The sequence below is a fragment of the Chiloscyllium plagiosum genome, unplaced genomic scaffold, assembly GCF_037043375.1.
Source record: "Chiloscyllium plagiosum isolate Xiang-an unplaced genomic scaffold, Cpla_swu_hap1 HiC_scaffold_1, whole genome shotgun sequence".
Classification (NCBI taxonomy): domain Eukaryota; kingdom Metazoa; phylum Chordata; class Chondrichthyes; order Orectolobiformes; family Hemiscylliidae; genus Chiloscyllium; species Chiloscyllium plagiosum.
The window spans coordinates 5,933,410-5,951,108 of record NW_028270139.1 but is presented as its reverse complement, the minus strand read 5'-3'; the positions used below and the strand labels follow the sequence as shown (position 1 = coordinate 5,951,108).

The following is a 17,699-nucleotide window of genomic DNA, read 5'->3' as shown; positions in this document are numbered from 1 at the left end:
GTGACGCTTCTTCATCAGGTGGCTGCAGAGCAGGATCATAAGACACAGAATTTATAGCAAACGATTACAGTGTCATGCAACTGAAACAATATATTGAACAAAGCTAGATTTCTGTTAAGTCTTTCATCTTTTAGAACGGGTTGCAGGTTTCAATTCATTAATATGTTAATGAACGTATTTCTCACTTTTTCCTCAAATTCAAGCCTTTCATCTCTATCTCTTGCTTTTAAAATTCCTTTTGTATCTCCAGCTGTTAATGAACAAAGATGTCTACATTTCTTATGCCTCATGAAAAAGATGATGTTCTCCCTCACAGTAACATCTGCAACAGAGCCTACTACCTCCAAACTCGATGGGAATATTGAAGATGATGGTTCTTGCCTATTCTCCTATTGAACTCATAGCTTAGCCTGATTCTATTATCTGACATAAACCACTGATGGTGTAACTGTGAACCTTGTCTTTTTTAACTCTTCCTTCAAAGCAATCCTCTCCTGATTTCAGCCATCCAAAAACTACCATGTGTCCACCAGAGGACCCAAGAAAGAGCAAAGATAGCAACTGCACAGCACTAGTGACAGCACAGTATAGCCCCATTGCTTGATCCCACACTGGAGCTGCCTGCTCAGCCACTGGCACTGTATTTACCTTGGAGGCCAGTTTGGAGATCATCACAACTGGACATGAATGGGTTGCAACAGGCCACAGTAAAGATGGTTCTTTTGCCAACGTAATGTACAGCAGGATGTAGAAAACATTTACAAGGATGTTGCCGGGACTGGAGGGTTTGAGCGAAAGGGAAAGAACGAAAAGGCTGGGTTTTTTTTCCCCCGGAGCATTGGAGACTGTGGGGTGACTCATAGAGATTTAAGAAATCATGAGGGGCATGGATAGGGTGTTTAGCCAAGGTCTTATTTCCCATGGTTAGAGAGATCAAAACTAGAGAGCATAGGTTTTAAGGTGAGGGGGGAAAGACTTAAAAAGGACCTGAGGCGTAACTTTTTCATGCAGAGGGTGGTGCACGTAGGGAATGAGCTGCCAGAGGAAGTGGTGGAATCAGGTACAACACAACATTTAAAAGGCATCTGGATGGGTATATGAATAGGAAAGGTTGAGAGCGATGTGGACTCGGTGAGATTGGGATGTCTGGTCAGCACGGATGAGTTGCATCAAAGGCTCTGTTGCCGTGCTGTATGATTTTATGAGTCTATATTATTGCTGCAAAGGATTCACATGAGAATGTCTATGTGGAGAATGCTGTCATGATTTGGAGATGCCGGTGTTGGACTGGGGTGGACAAAGTTAAAATTCACACAACACCAGGTTATAGTCAAACAGGTTTATTTGGAAGCACTAGCTTTCGGAGCACTGCTCCTTTGTCAGGTGGTTGTCAACAATCACTTAATGAAGGAGCAGCGCTCCGAAAGCTCGAGCTTCCAAATAAACCTATTGAACAATAACCGTGTTGTGCGATTTTTAACTTTGGAGAATGCTGAACAGTCATGCACAACAAGGTGACAAGTTCATTAGCTGATCTGCCAGACAAGCTGCCATTCTTCTCAATGCTCCAATCTTGCAGAAATTATGGAGTGATTGCCAATTCACCAGTCTCTGCTCCATCTCTCTCTGTCCTCCTGCAGCTCAGAGCGTTGGCTTCTCTGCAAGCTAATGAGCCCTGCCGACACATGCAAATGCTCTTCAGAAAACTGACCCAAGAAAATCAGTCATTTATTGTGATCTTCCCTATGGCCAATGGTAAGGTCACTGTCCAATTAAAGAGACAGGCAGACTCGTGAAGCTGAGTGGTCAATCAGAGGCATCGCAGTTTGAAAGGAGCAGCAGCTGCAAAGAAGGTAAAGTAAGGGAGAGTGCTTAAACCGCAGGCACCCTCTTTCCAACATCTTAAGATTTAAACTAAAAGTTGATCTTTGTAAACACTGTGAGATGGGGAAACTCAGCAGAGGACAACGTATGGCTTTTGCAGAACCAGTGATGCTCTGGAAACTGGCTGGAACGTTAATGCTGTTCTCCCTCCCTACTCAAAATTCACCCTCCAGAGGCACTATCATTGCTGCCTCTTCATCTGCTGCACTCTGTGTGCACACGTCAGCTACTGCCTTCTGCCATCCCTGTTAGAAAAATACAGCAACTCGTCAAGATAACTCCAAAAATACCCCACAGTAATATTAAACTACATTGGAAAAGTTTCAGAAATTCAACTCATTTGTAATCAGTGCTCATCCAGCTACAACATGCTTGTTTTTGCTTAGATGAATTAATAACCCAGGTATTGTCAGATTTGACTAAATTTGGGATCTTTGCATCATATCAGCTATTGAGCCATGTGTTGTCAGGTAGGTGCTGAATCAAAGTATTACAATGCACACCGGGAACTCCCCTGTCCCCATATCCTTGTGAGATCCCTAAAGGGGATCTGGTGATGTTACTGATGGTGCAATTATATAGAATTGTGGGGGGGGAGGTCTGTTGCATCACTTACCTTTCTGGCTTCTTTCCCCCCCAGTACAGATTATCCCTCCCAGCTATATCTCCTTCACCAGGAACCATTAATGCTGCACCCAAGAATAAATGAGCTCTCTGCACCATCCTCAAGCATAGCTAAGTGGAACATCACAGCTTCAGTGGAAATGCTGTGTGACGACTATACCATTTCATGAAAACTGGTCCTAATCCGTACTTTAATATTAAACATGCAAGTCTGAATTTAAGTGTTTAAATCACAACGATCATCAATTAATCCCACAATTGCAGATTCTCTAACAGCAGATTCTTACTGGCACAGCAGCACTTGTTCTCACCCTTTCCCCAAAATAACCTCTCTAAATTCTTATTCTAAGCCCTCCTGTTAATGCAGCTAAACTTGAAAACACTGTACAAAGGACTGTGAATTACTCTCCATAGAGAAGCACAGAACCTCGTTATACTAACTCTCTGTGACAGCTTGAATTGTACAGTATTGAATGTACTGGAGTTGAGTTTTGGAATCACGTCCAAACCAGAGTCTAAATTAACTTGGAATTTATTTAATTGTGTGTGTGTTCAATAACTGCTATTTTTGGCTCTTGTGAGAAAAGAACAGCACTGCCACCAAGCTGAATTTAAGAGTCAGTATGCACAAAGTTCAGAAAAGATGTCTTATGTTGTAAACCGCGTAGTAAGTTTAATATTGAAAGGATTAATCAAAATAATATACATCATTTAAATAAAGTGTTGTGGCTGATGTTGCAAATTACATGGATTTTATGACATGGTGTACACAGGTAGATGTATATAAGTTTCTGGCACACAGCACATATCTTTAATAACTTGTTGGAAGCACTGTGGCTAGACTGTTATGTGGCGGAAACCGGGAAGGGGGTAATGATTACTCCCTGTGATTTGGGGGCATTCCTGATTCCCTGGCATTCAGGCAATAGATGGCAGGTGTATGGGGGCGTGTGGGGTTGGGGGGAGGAGGGGGGAGGAGTGATGATTATGCACCATCATTTCAAATAACTAGTGGCCTCAGCCTCATTCCCTATATTTGGCAGACGTTTAGTTAATTACTGCAGCAGTTAGGTCTGAAACCCATTGCACATATTGCTAGTGCCTTTATGCTTATCAGCAGAAATGGAATATCCAAGGTGCCTTGCTGCGCATCTTTAAGAATAAAGTGTTAACAATCAAATTACCTTGATTCGTGGAACAATAGGCTTTCCAAAATAAAAGGAAAGTAGCACTGCTCTACAAACGTATGCTGTGATCAAAGTACCTGATTATTATTTACACAGGAGTTTAAATTCTTCATACAAATGAAGGCGTGTAATGGACAAGAGTTGCTGTGGCCCAGTGGTAGTGTCCCTACTTCTAAGCCAGACAGTTTGGATTAAAGTCTCACCTGCACTGGATGTATTACATTATAAGTCTCACATGTATTAACAGGTTAATTAAAATAACTACATGGTCTATATGTTTAGAAAATGATTCAAGATTTAAACATCACCTCTTTGCCTCGCATTTTAATTTTTTTCAACTCCTTCCTGTACTTTCAATAAACCTTCTCCTTATTAATTGAAAGCCCTTCCAAATAGTCATAAGCTTCCTTTTATTGTTTTATTTTAACTTTTATTTCCAATTTCGTCCAGGACACATTATCATTATTTGCAACTTTTCCCTTCATGCCTAGTTTGCCTAAGGAATGAAGCAAATGAACATGGAATCATAGCGATCTCCCCTTCGGCCCAGCAAGTCCACACAGGTCAAAAACAACCACCTAAATATCCTAATCTCACTCTCCATTTCTTGGCCCATAGCCTTGTATGCCTTGGCATCACAAGGGCAGATCAAAAACATCTTAACAATTACCAGAGTTTCTACGTCTACTATCCTTAGAGGCAGTGAGTTTCACATTCCCACCATCCTCTGGGTGAAAAAGATTTTCCTCACTTTCCTCTAAAACTTCTTCTTCTTCCTTTAGCTATCTCTTCCTTGAATGTGTTCTGTTGCGCTGTCTCTGATGTAATTTGCAACCACCTTGTACAAACTATCTGTGCTGGGTTCCTTCCGAAGTCATTGAAATTTGCTTTTACAAGTAGATTATTTTTGCCTTAAATATTTTAGGTCTTCTTCGATGATGACACTCAGGAACACACAAAATCAGAGGAGTGAAAGGCTTTTCAGCCCATTAAGCTACTGAGACAGCAGCACTATGGTCCTCTGGGACTATGGTGACCGAAGTTTACTAATAAATCCCTTAACTCAAATTTCCAGTTCCAGCTGTCTTCCTGCACTTATAATCAACCTCAACCAAATATAAAACATGCATCTTGGATCCATTCTTTTCGTCCAAACTGAAAGGGATATTAAAACAAATTATCATCACTGATATGGGCACCTTCATTATAAGGTCATTAATGAATCTTGGTATACTGCACATCCGAGGATGGTCTGTTCTGTGAGTGGTTCCAGATTGCGCTGTCCTAAAAACTATCCTAAAAATATTCAATGAACTCATTATCCAATTGATCTTTATCAATCTGATTTGCCCAATATACCTGTAGATCAAAACCACCCATGATTATTGCCATATATTTCTCACAAGCCCCCAGTGCTTTGTCCCACAACATAGTTACTGTTGGTGGAGGGGGCTATAAATCATACCACAAGCAACATTTTACTTTTATGATTTCTCAACTCTACTAAAACTGATTCTAATTCTTGATCTCCAGAACTAAGGGAATGTCTCTCCGTTGTACAAATGTCATTCTCAGCAATAGAGCTAACTTTCCACATTTTCTAAGTTTCCTTTCCTTTCTCCATGCCATGAACATGGCCACAAGACCATAAGATACAGGAGCAGAATTAGGCTATTCGGCCCATCAAGTTTTCTCTGCCTTTCGATCATGGCCAATTAATGTTTCTCAACCCCATTCTCCTGCCTTCTCCCCTAACCTTTAATCCCCTTTGATTTTTGTCATATTGCAACAATGTCTCTGTCAAGGCTACCATATCTTACCATTTGTGCTGTCAATGATTGCTGCCTGTATTCAAATAGTGTTAGTTCTGCCTTTTTTAAACTGTTTGTAACTTCTGGCTTTGTCTGTTGAATTCTTAGGTTTGTATACTCCTTCGCTTCCTGCCCATGCTCAGATCATTACTTGCCTTATTATTATCTTGCTCTTTTGCCTTGACTCTTCAATTTAATTTATCACATCTTCCCAAACTTTATCTCTCACTCCCATTACTTAGTTCAATATCCTCTCTATTACCCAGTTATTCAACTCATCAATATGGTTCACGTGATGACTGTCCCAACCGAGCCCCCCATTTGTCCCAGTACTGGTGTCAGTGCCCAAAACCTACTTCTCCCACATCATATCTTTCAGCAACACATTTAACTTTTTTTTAAATGCATTTTTACTGAAATAAAGGAATTTTTTGGATATTACAAAAAATACAAAACAACACAATTCAAAACAATACAAAGAAACCCACTAATTACATAAATAAATGATGATTAGATTAGATTCTCTACAGTGTGGGAACAGGCCCTTCGGCCCAACAAGTCCACACCGACCCTCCGAAGAGTAACCCACCCAGACCCATTTCCCTCTGACTAATGCACCTAACACTATGGGCAATTTAGCATGGCCAATTCACCTGATCTGCATATCTTTTGTATGTGTGAGGAAACTGGAGCACCCAGAGGAAACCCACGCAGACACGGGGAGAATGTGCAAACGCCACACACAGTCGCCTGAGGTTGGAATTGAACTTGGGTCCCTGGCGCTGTGAGGCAGCAGTGCTAACCACTGAGCCACCGTCTCGCCCCAAAAATGTAACAGCCCTCCCTGGTGGGGAATTGAACCCCAGTCTCCCACATGACAGGCAGGGATACTAACCACTAAACTACCAAGGCACTCACTTGGTAGAATACTAACTAATAACTAACAACTAACTATTAAATCACGACAGTAACAATATTAATACAGCTCAATGAAACAAAGTAATAGCCCTCAAGCATCGAGAGCATAAATTTACACATATTCATGTGTTCGTAGTTCTTCCTCTCTGGATGCCAGACTCGTGAAACAGAATTGTCATGACTATATAAAGGCCCTGATTAATATGGCAGACAAATCTGTACCCAAGTAGTCCAAAAAGGGCTGCCACGGCTTATAAAAATTCTCAGTTTAATGGTGCACCATACTTGGAAGAAAGTCCAAAGGGATGTGTTCCATGACTAGCTTATGCAAAAACAAAGGTAAATGAAATTTTCAGGTTCTGTAGCTCTTTTACTCTTTTTTTACTCACAGTAACATATATATGGGACAGGTTCTAGCTCTGTGCTGCCAATGTTGTGGCAGAACCCAGCAACACGATCCTCTGAGGTCGTCGCCATCTTGGATCCCCCACATTTAACTCTTTAATGTCATTTATCTTTGGACAATTTACTTGTGAGTGGGTTATAACCCAGATATTACTATCTTTGAAATTCTGCTTTTTAACTTGGCTGTTCGTACAGCCTCAGCAGAACCTCTTTCCTAATTGTGGCTATGTTGTTAGCACTTATATAGGCCACAACTATCAGATCATCCCTCTCCCAGTGGAAGTTCCTCTCCAATCCAGAACAAATGTCCTGAACCTTGGCTTCAGGCAGGTAACACTGCCTTCTGAATTCTCACTGTTGGCTACAGAGAACTGTATTTAACTCTTTGACTGTACTGTCCCCTACCATCAGTATATTTCTGATGACTTCCTCCATTTGAATGGCTTCCTGTGCCATGCAGTACCAGTTCCATCTGTACAGGCTGTAAGAATCTCAAACCTGTTCAACAATTGCCAAATCCAAGTGAAGCACTTCTAAAGTCCACAAAACTGCCTCACTTCCAGTTACGATCCCTGGCCCTTGCCCATGTACATGAATGCACTATTTCTTGAAGAGATAACAGCTCAGTAAAGCTTGTGGAGTAATAGAACAACCATGCTGAACGTTTCAACTTCCACATTTAAATGTATATGTATAAGTCCAGTGCAGTTAATCAAAATGTTAAACACTGCCAGGATCCCCAATATTCCTCCCACAATTTCTCAATTATTATTTTTCTTATCGAGATTCAAGCATTGAAAATCATTTTGGGAAAGATCAAACTACTAAATTCACCAAAAACTTTAAAATATACCATCCACCTCATTTATTCAGTTTTATAAACATGCTGCTAGTTACATTATTGGAAGACATAACAAGAGACTGATTACAAAAAAGTCTCAATTTAAATTACCTGAAAATACTTCAGCAATAGTGTAAAAACAATGGGATTACTATTGAATATTCAAGCAAGATAAATAGATGCAAATGTATGAAGCACTGTCAGGCTGGTCCGAGCTCACCAGCATGAAGCCACTTTAAGTTCAGAATCTTTCCTCCGCCTCCGCCGTATCTGCTCCCAGGAGGAACAGTTCCACCAAAGGAACACACCAGATGGCCTCCTTCTTTAGAGACCACAATTTCCCTTCCCACGTGGTTAAAGATGCCCTCCAATGCATCTCGTCCACATCCCGCACCTCCGCCCTCAGACCCCACCCCTCCAACCGTAACAAGGACAGAACGCCCCTGGTACTCACCTTCCACCCAACCAACCTTTGCATAAACCAAATCATCCTCCGACATTTCCGCCACCTCCAAACAGATCCCACCATTAGGGATTTATTTCCCTCCCCACCCCTTTCCGCCTTCCGCAAAGGCCGTTCCCTCCGTGATTACCTGGTCAGGTCCACGCCTCCCGATAACCCACCCTTCCATCCTGGCACCTTCCCCTGCCACTGCAGGAACCCTCCCCCATCCTCACCTTCCACCCCACCAACCTCCATATAAATCACATCTTCCTCCACCATTTCGACCACTGATAAACAGACCCCACCACCAGGGATATATTTCCCTCCCCATCCCTATCCGATTTCCGCAAAGACAGTTACCTCCATGACTACCTGGTCAGGTCCACGCCCCCCGACAACCCACCCTCCCATCCTGGCACCTTCCCCTGCCACTGCAGGAATTGTAAAACCTGCGCCCACACCTCCTCCCTCACCTCCATCCAAGGCCCTCACCTCTCCCTCACCTCCATCAAAGTTTTACCTGCACATCCACTAATATCATTTATTGTATCCGTTGCTCCCGATGCGGTCTCCTCTACATTGGGGAGACTGGACGCCTCCTAGCAGAGCGCTTTAGGGAACATCTCCGCGACACCCACACCAATCAACCACACCGTCCTGTGGCCCAACATTTCAACTCCCCCTCCCACTCTGCCGAGGACATGGAGGTCCTGGGCCTCCTTCACCGCCGCTCCCTCACCACCAGACGTCTGGAGGAAGAACGTCTCATCTTCCGCCTTGGAACACTTCAACCCCAGGGCATCAATGTGGACTTCAACAGATTCCTCATTTCCCCTTCCCCTACCTCATCCTAGTTCCAAACTTCCAACTCAACACTGTCCCCATGACTTGTCCTACCTGCCTATCTTCTTTTCCACCTATCCAGTCCACCCTCCCCTCTGATCTATCACTTTCATCCCCTCCCCACTCACCTATTGTACTCTATGCTACTTTCTCCCCAGCCCCACCCTCCTCTCATTTATCTCTCCACCCTCAGGCTCTCTGCCTGTATTCCTGATGAAGGGCTTTTGCCTGAAACGTCGATTTTACTGCTCCTCGGATGCTGCCTGAACTGCTGTGCTTTTCCAGCACCACCTGGTGCTGGAATCTGGTTTCCAGCATCTGCAGTCATTGTTTTTACTTAATCTTTTTAAATTGCCTGACCCACTTGGAATTCGTATCAACGATGTCAGGCTCGTGAGGGATCACAGCAGGGGATTGTTGATAGGGCCTTGGGTGATGTTGTCAAACAGAGAGACCTAGGGGTTGAGGTACATAGTTCTTTGAAAGTTACGTCAGAGGTAGACAGGGTGGTTAAGAATATGTTCAGCATGCTCGCCTTCCTTGCTCAAATCATTCAGTATCCGAGTTGGGATGTCATGTTTAAGGTTGTACAGGACATTGGTGTGGCCATTTCTTGGAGTCCTGCTATAAGAAGGATACTATTAAATTAGAGAGGGTTCCGAAAAGATTGACCAGGATGTTGCCAGAACTGGAGGGTTTGAGTTAGAAGGACAGGCTGGGACTGGTTTTCATTAAAGCATAGGAGGTTGAGGGGTTATCTTATAGATGTTTATAAAATCATTAGGGGCATAGATAAGGTGAATGGCAAAGATTGTTTCCCCGAGGGTGGGGAGTTCAAAACTGAGGGCATATTTTTAAGGTGAGAGGAGAAAGATTTAAAAGCAGCAGCCGGGAAACGTGGAAACATTGGAACGCTGCAGAACCTGTTAAATTTCACAACTGGACCTTATTTGGATTTTTCTATTCAGTTTCCCATCTGGCAGCTGAACAGGTTTGGTGACTATGAGACTGTCAAAGGGAAAACCTGATGCTTAACGCCACAACTGGGGGTCAGAGAGAAGGGAGAGAAGTAACTCTTGCAAGGATGGGATTTGGCAGCTGTCTTGAAGGGTCTGCAGGTTACATGGAATGAAGCAGATCATCGCAGGTTAGCTGAGAAGGATATTGAAAGCACTCCTCCTTGCTTGGCTCAAGAGCACTGCTGCAAAGGCACTCTGCAATACAGCAACAGACACTTCGGACCAACTCACCCATGCCGAACAGGAGCAACCCTTTCACACACAGCGTGGTTACATGTGGAATGAGCTATCAGAGGAACTGGCAGCTACAGTTAGAACATTTAAAAGACATTTGGATAGGGACATGAATAGGAAAGATTTAGAGGGATACGGATCAAACACAGGCAAGCGGGACTAGTTTAGTTTGGGAAACCTGATTGACATGGATGAGCTGGACCAAAGGGTCTGTTTCCATCCCGTAGGACTCTATGAATAACCTCTGCCATTTTTAGACCATCATACTTGGACATAGAAGGAACTTTTAACATTACTGAATCATCTCATGATGTTATGAGCAATTAAATACTTTTAGAGCCTTTGCAATTTATAAAAAAAATAACAAAAATAGACTAGCAGAGGAATTGCCTGTACTTCTCATCATCATTCTTGCTTTAGTCTAACTTTAAGATTCTTGTAAAAGAATATTTAGAAGCAATTATTAACAACACAGATTAGAGTATCGAGCATCAAAGGGCTTAGCTTGTGGGATGCCTTGAAAATTATATATAAACGATAATCATCATTTTCTAAAGTCACTTACTGTAAGCTTCAATTTAACTTGATTCAGGTGATACCATTCCAGCACCTTTTCAAACAGTTTCGGTTGTTCATAAGGATCATTCCTATCGGAGAAAGTAGATTATTAAAATAAACAAACAAATAGATTTCATAATTAAATTAAACTTCCTATTAAGAAAAACGTTACCTTTACAGCAGGAAAGTTAACCATTTCATATTGTCCCTCACACAATTTATTGTCGGCAAAAGTGAGGACTGCAGATGCTGGAGATCAGAGTCTAGACTAGTGTGGTGCTGGAAAAGCACAGCAGGTCAGGCAGCATCCGAGAAGCAGGAGAATCAACATTTCAGGCAAAAGCCCTTCATCAGGAATGAAGGCAGGGAGCCTCTAGGAGGGAGAGATAAATGGGAGGGGTGGGTGGGGGTGGGGAGAAGGTAGCAAAGAGTACAATAGGTGGATGGGGGTGGGGATGGAGGTGATAGGTCAGAGAGGAGGATGAAACGGATAGGTGGGAAGGGAGATTGGCAGGTAGGACAGGTCATGGGGACGGTGCTGAGCTGGAAGGTTGGAACTGAGGTAAGGTGGGGGGAGGGGAAATGAGAAAACTGGTGAAGTATGTAATGTATTGTATGTACGTCAAGGAAATGAACATAAATATGTGAAATAAGATTTATGGATCATAAATTCTTCAACAGATATCTCATTCTCAAAACTCAAACCTCTTATTGCAATGGCTTTAACTCCCCCTTTTCTCTTCTGCCTTAAAATTTTTAGATGCATTGCAGAAATTATAACTCTAATAAATGGGTGGAAGTTAAATTCTAAAATATGAGAAATTTGACCCTGACTGATTGCAAATCTAATTTGTATTCTGATTTAAGTGAGGCAAATAAATAATCTGCTCTTAAAAGGCAAGTCAGCAATTATATCATGTCAATGTATCTCTGATTTTATCACCCATTTAGATTTATCAGCTGTAGATAGGCGTTCTCAAAAGTTTGGAAATCCAGCCGTTAAAAGGAACCAAGAGTTGCCACTTCCTCCAGTTAAGTAGGAGGCTGAGGGGTGACCTTATAGAGGTTTATAATATCATGAGGGCCTTAGATAGGTGAATAGTCAAGCTCTTTTCCCCAGGCTAGTGGAGTCCAAAATTGGAGGGCATAGACTTAAGTTGAGAGGGAAAAGATTTAAAAGGAAGCCCAGGAGCAATGTTTTCACACACCCTTTCATCACAACCCATGGTTGCCAGAGAAAGTGGTGGAGGTGGGTACAATGACTATATTTTTGAACAAAATCACATTTTGACAGTTACATGGATAGGAAAGGTTTAGAGGGATATGGGGCAAACACAGGCAAATGGCACTAGTTCAGAAAGCTTGGTCGGCATTGGTCCGAAGTGTCTGTTGCTATACTGTAGAGTGCCTTTGCAGCAGTGCTCTTGAGCCAAGCAAGGAGGAGTGCTTTCACTATCCTTCTCAGCTAACCTGCGATGATCTGCTTCATTCCATGTAATCGGCAGACCCTTCAAGACAGCTGCCAAATCCCATCCTTGCAAGAGTTACTTCTCTCCCTTCTCTATGACGTTCAGTTGTGGCCTTAAGCATCAGGCTTTCCCTTTGATGGTCTCACAGTCACGAAACTTGTTCAGCTGCCAGATGGGAAACTGAATAGAAAAATCCAAATAAGGTCCAGTTGTTAGATTTAACAGGTCCTTCAGCGTTCCAATGTTTCCATGTTTGCCAGCTGCTAATGGTCACCACTGCCAACCTCTCCATATTTGGCCAAGCCTTAACCCAATTGATTGAGTTTGCGATCCTGAGGGGCTGGAGTCAACTGTGCTTCTATTATTAAACCTGAATATTTCCACAGGATATCTGGGCCCAGGCATAAACAGATAATCTGGAAAGAGAACTTCAGGAAACAGCAGCTCCAAAAGATCTGATATGCTGGGTCGATCAGCAGATAAGCCATTGGAGATGATTGGGATGGGAGGAGGTCACGGCAAGACCCATTCCCCACACTGAATCAGATTATCACATTGAGAAGATTTTGCAGATGTTTAAAAACGGCAGATGGACAGGTGACATCCATTCAACTCAAGAATAGCATTGCGTGCCCCTCTTTTACACTTCTTGATGGCATACTTCAGGAATTAAATTGTTTTAAAGGTCCCAAGGTCGCTTTGGACCCTGTCAGCCATGGGGTGGGGGTGGGGGGGTCCTCGGGTGAGGAAAGAGGAGGACACGGCAGAGTTATCTGGAAGGCAGTGATATCAGAACGCATTCAACAGAGGCAAAGGAACTGAAAGAATGAAATGGAATCCATGCAAGGAACACACTGTAAGGAATTCTGATCAAGGGAATTGTGGACATTGCTGGGTCTATAGTGGACATCTGTTCCCCAAAATTGAAAACAGTGCAGTAAAGGGAAGGGAAGAGTCAGACTGGACCAGTTGAAGGTGAGAGGAGGATGAAAATTGACAAAACAAACTGACTAAATTTTAAATTCCAAACAAGAATAGGAAGAAGCACTGACACCCATCTGCTGAGTTACTCCAGTATTTTCTTTTTGTCAGAGCAACAATCTTTCTTCTCAAACATATTCCCAATGGAACAAGTTGCCAAAGGAAATAGTTGCAGCCCCATCACTTGGAATCTTCCAGATCCATCTTTACATCATGCCCACTTTTTCGTTTTTCATTAATATAACTACCATATCAGCAGGTCATGTGTGCTTTAGTCGGCTTCATAAATGTCAATCGAACATCAACCCAATAATTTTTCTGTCATGCGCCACAAAAATTCTATCCAACCCTCCTCCCCCATTGTGCCTATAACAGGCTTTTGTCCTATGATAGGGACAAACGGCCTCTCTTTTCCTGTGCATTTTTCTGACAATTTACACCTAAACTAATAAAACAGCATTAACGTTTTTAAAAATGTCAGTCAGTTCCTTGTCCTTCAGGCAAGATACCCAGATACAGCCAAACAAATGTTGCAACAAAATGATACAGGTCTAGAAATCCAAAACACAATGATGCTATGAATAAACAGCATCTGTGAATAGAAACAGAGACAATGGAAAGATGCTCCCTTCCTTGGTGGTGTGTGTGTGTGTAATGGAGAGGAAGCTGGGGTAATTCAAAGAATGAAAACATTTCTCAACATGTTTCCATTCAAGCCATAAATGACAACCACAGAATCTCGCCACTAAGCAGCAGCTAACTTGGTCCCATAAATTTGCACCTCATTTAAACCCAACTCATTGAAACACAAGATTCTTCGGGGAATTGACAAGGTAGATACAAAAAAGATGTTTTCCCCTGTGGGAGAGTCTAGGACCACAGGGCATAATCTCAGAGGAAGGAGTTGTCCATTGAAAACAGAGATGAGGAGGATTATTTCCTCTCAAGAGGATAGTCAATCTGTGGAGTTATTTGCAACATGGGGTCATTGAGGTTGGGTCATTAAGTATACCCAATACTTAAAAATGACAGATTCCTAATCATTAATAAAATCAAAGGTCATGGGAGGAAAGCAAATGATGGAGTTGAAGATGCTCTTGTCAGTCGTGATGTCACCGAATGGCTGGGCAGACTCAATGAGCCAGCATTTTTATGGTCTTTAGATTTACAATTTACTGTCATGTGCAATTTTACAAGAAAAATTCAAAGAAAAGGGTTAAACATCGCTCTACCATGGCGCCCTTACTAATGACAGAGGTCATAAGTAAATTCATAACTGACAACAAAATTTAAATTTAAAACAAAAGTTCATCCAAGTGCATTTAAAGGCTCCTGGTCTTGGAGGAAACAAAGCAAGAAATGATATAGGTGGAAGTGAGGACTGCAGATGCTGGAGATCAGAGTCTAGATCAGAGTGGTGCCTGGAAAAGCACAGCAGGTCAGGCAGCATCCGATGAGCAGGAAAATTGACATTTCGGGCAAAAGCCCTTCATCAGGAATGAGGCTGGGAGCCTCAGGGGTGGACAGATAAATGGGAGGGGGTGGGGCTGGGGAGAGGGCAGCTGAGAGTGCAATAGATGGATGGAGGTGGGGATAAAGGTGAAAGGTCAGAGAGGAGGATGGAGCGGATAGGTGGGAAGGAAGATTGACAGGTGGGACAGGTCATGAGGATGGTGCTGAGTTGGAAGGTTGGAACTGGGATAAGGTAGGGGGAGGGGAAATGAGGAAACTGGTGAAGTCCACATTGATGCCCTGGGGTTGAAGTGTTCCGAGGCGGAAGATGAGGCGTTCTTCCTCCAGGCGTCGGGTGGTGAAGGAGTGGCTGTGGGGGAGGCCCAAGACCTGCTGTCCTTGGCAGAGTGGCAGGGGGAGTTGAAATGTTGGGCCACAGGGCGGTGTGGTTGATTGGTGCGGGTGTCCCAGAGATGTTCCCTTAAGCACTAAGGGAGAAAGGGTCCAGTCTCCCCAATGTAGAGGAGACCGCATCGGGAGCGACGGATACAATAAATGATGTTGGTGGATGTGCAGGTGAAACTTTGATGGATATGGAAGGCTCCTTTGGGGCCTTGGATGGAGGTGAGGGGGGAGATGTGGGCACAGGTTTTGCAATTCCTGCGGTGCCAGGGGAAGGTGCCAGGAAGGGAGGGTGGATTGTTGTGGGGCGTGGTCCTGACCAGGTAGTCACGGAGGTAACTGTCTTTGCGGAAATCGGATAGAGGTGGGGAGGGAAATATATCCCTGGTGGTGGGGTCCGTTTATCAGTGGCCGAAATGATGGAGGAAGATGTGATTTATATGGAGGTTGGTGGGGTGGAAGGTGAGGATGGGGGAGGGTTCTGTCCTTGTTGCGATTGGAGAGGTGGGGTTTGAGGGCGGAGGTGCGGGATGTGGATGAGATGCATTGGAGGGCATCTTCAACCATGTGGGAGGGGAAATTACAATCTTTAAAGAGGGAGGCCACCTGGTGTGTTCTATGGTGGAACTGGTCCTCCTGGGAGCAGATACAGCAGAGGCGGAGGAATTGGGAATATGGGATAGCATTTTTGCAGGAGGTAGGGTGAGGAGATGTAATCCAAGTAGCTGTGGGAGTCGGTTGGTTTGTAAAAAATGTCAGTGTTGAGTTAGTCCTCATGGATGGAGATGGAGAGGTCCAGGAAGGGGAGGGAGGTGTCAGAGATGGTCCAGGTGAATTTAAGCTCAGGGTGGTATGTGTTGGTGAAATTATGAACTGCTCAACCTCCTCGCGGGAGCACGTTGCGGCGCCGATGCAGTCATCAATGTAGCGAAGGAAGAGGTGGAGTGGTGCCGGTGTAACTACGGAAGATGGACTGTTCTACGTAGCCAACAAAGAGATAGACAGCCAGAATTAAACTACCAATCCATGTCAAGAACGCTATGTCGAGATGAAAACAAAATGCCATTTCCAATGATTCTCTCTTTAACTAAGAAGCTAGGAGGCACAGATAAATCAGCATGGGGCTCTCATGGCTGGAGCTGATCAAACAGTTGTCCAGGAAAACTGATTGTTCACAACAACACCCCTGCATTCTCCTGGAGAAGGAGAGAGAAACCACCTTCACTTTAGGAGCACACCTAATTGTACTGTTGGGAAGGCCACTGAACTACATAAATTCAGTGCAGGGAGGAATAGGTAAACAGCTCTTTAAAACAAAATAATCTAAATAATCTCACTGCCTTTGGCCTTTTTTTTAATTTTTTCTCCCAATTGGAGGATACCAGCAAAGTTCCTAACAACTATGATCAATTTATGGCCAATTACAGATATTAAAGAATGAAAATTCTTGACCTCAAGAGGATACCACTCCAAGAGATCAGTTTGCAACAGCTGCCTGTGAGAAACAAGGCAGCATCAACTTGATTCGAACCATAACAAATATTGAAGTCATCACAGATAACTGATTAAAAAAACATGCGGCATACCCAGAAACAAATAAATCTGTTTCATTTTAGATCTGGTATTCACCCCTTGAATAATTTGTACAACAAAAAAAAAAGCTGGTTAACGACTAGAAAGCAGTAGAGTAAAACTATAAGGAAAATAAGTAACAGAAGAGCTGACTCATATCAAAGTATTTACTACACAAACTTATTCCAAGTTGACTTATCCACAGAAGAATTAAAGTATTGCATGTCCAAATAATGTAATAACCAGCCTTTAAAAGAGACTCACGTGCTTAAGTACAAAACAGAGTCAATCCCTCAGGATTAACTGTTCAGCCCTCATTTTTTCAACAAAAAAAAGTATTTAAAAGGATAGCCTTTATTTTAAATTATATGCTGCTTAACCTTTCAGTGAAAGGTGACGAAATGGATTGCTCGCTTGCCCCAACTCAGAAAGCAGTGAGTGGGAGCAAAGGGGAGATATTCAAACAGAGGATGGTGGGTATTGGTGTCCACGAGGACCAGCACTTGGATCACTCTTGTTCACTGTATATCTAACAACCTGGAACTGGAGTCCAAAACACTATGTCTAAAATTGCAGAGGACACAAAATTGGAAGGAGTGGGGCTAGTTAATAATAGTAAAGGGAGCTGAAACAAATTATAGGAGGGCATGAATAAACATACAGAAAAGTCAACTAATTGGCAAATACACTACAGATAATTGTGAGGTTGTACATTTAGTAGTAAGAACACTTATTATTCAGGAATATCAGAGTCTAGATGTGAAAAAGAAACAAAGGGATCTCAGAATACAAACACACCAATCACAAATAGAAATTTGGAGATTGAAAATGCTATGAGATGTCCTGAACTGAACCTATGCTCCTATGTCCAAGGCTTTGAGTGCATGCATACAACAGCAGAGCTCAAAAGTTAACAGAAGGAAGTGAACAGCACTGGAGTCTCTGTGACAGCTACGTAGCTGATAAGGCACATTTTGCATCACACCAGTCATCGTGAAAAAGTCATAACATCAAGATCATCTCGTTAAGGCAGCCATATCTGTATAGTATTTTC

The 17,699-nt window shown here is 42.9% G+C and overlaps 1 long non-coding RNA gene across 1 annotated transcript in view; it reads right to left on the bottom strand.

Moving 5' to 3' along the window:
• Nucleotides 1–10,787: 10,787 nt before the first annotated feature.
• LOC148152061 (uncharacterized) overlaps nt 10,788–17,699 on the bottom strand; it is a 75,188-nt gene continuing 68,276 nt past the window's right edge. Inside the window, exon 3 of the long non-coding RNA XR_015757019.1 lies at nt 10,788–10,858. This is a non-coding gene — a long non-coding RNA (uncharacterized LOC148152061). The remainder of the gene's footprint in view (nt 10,859–17,699) is intronic.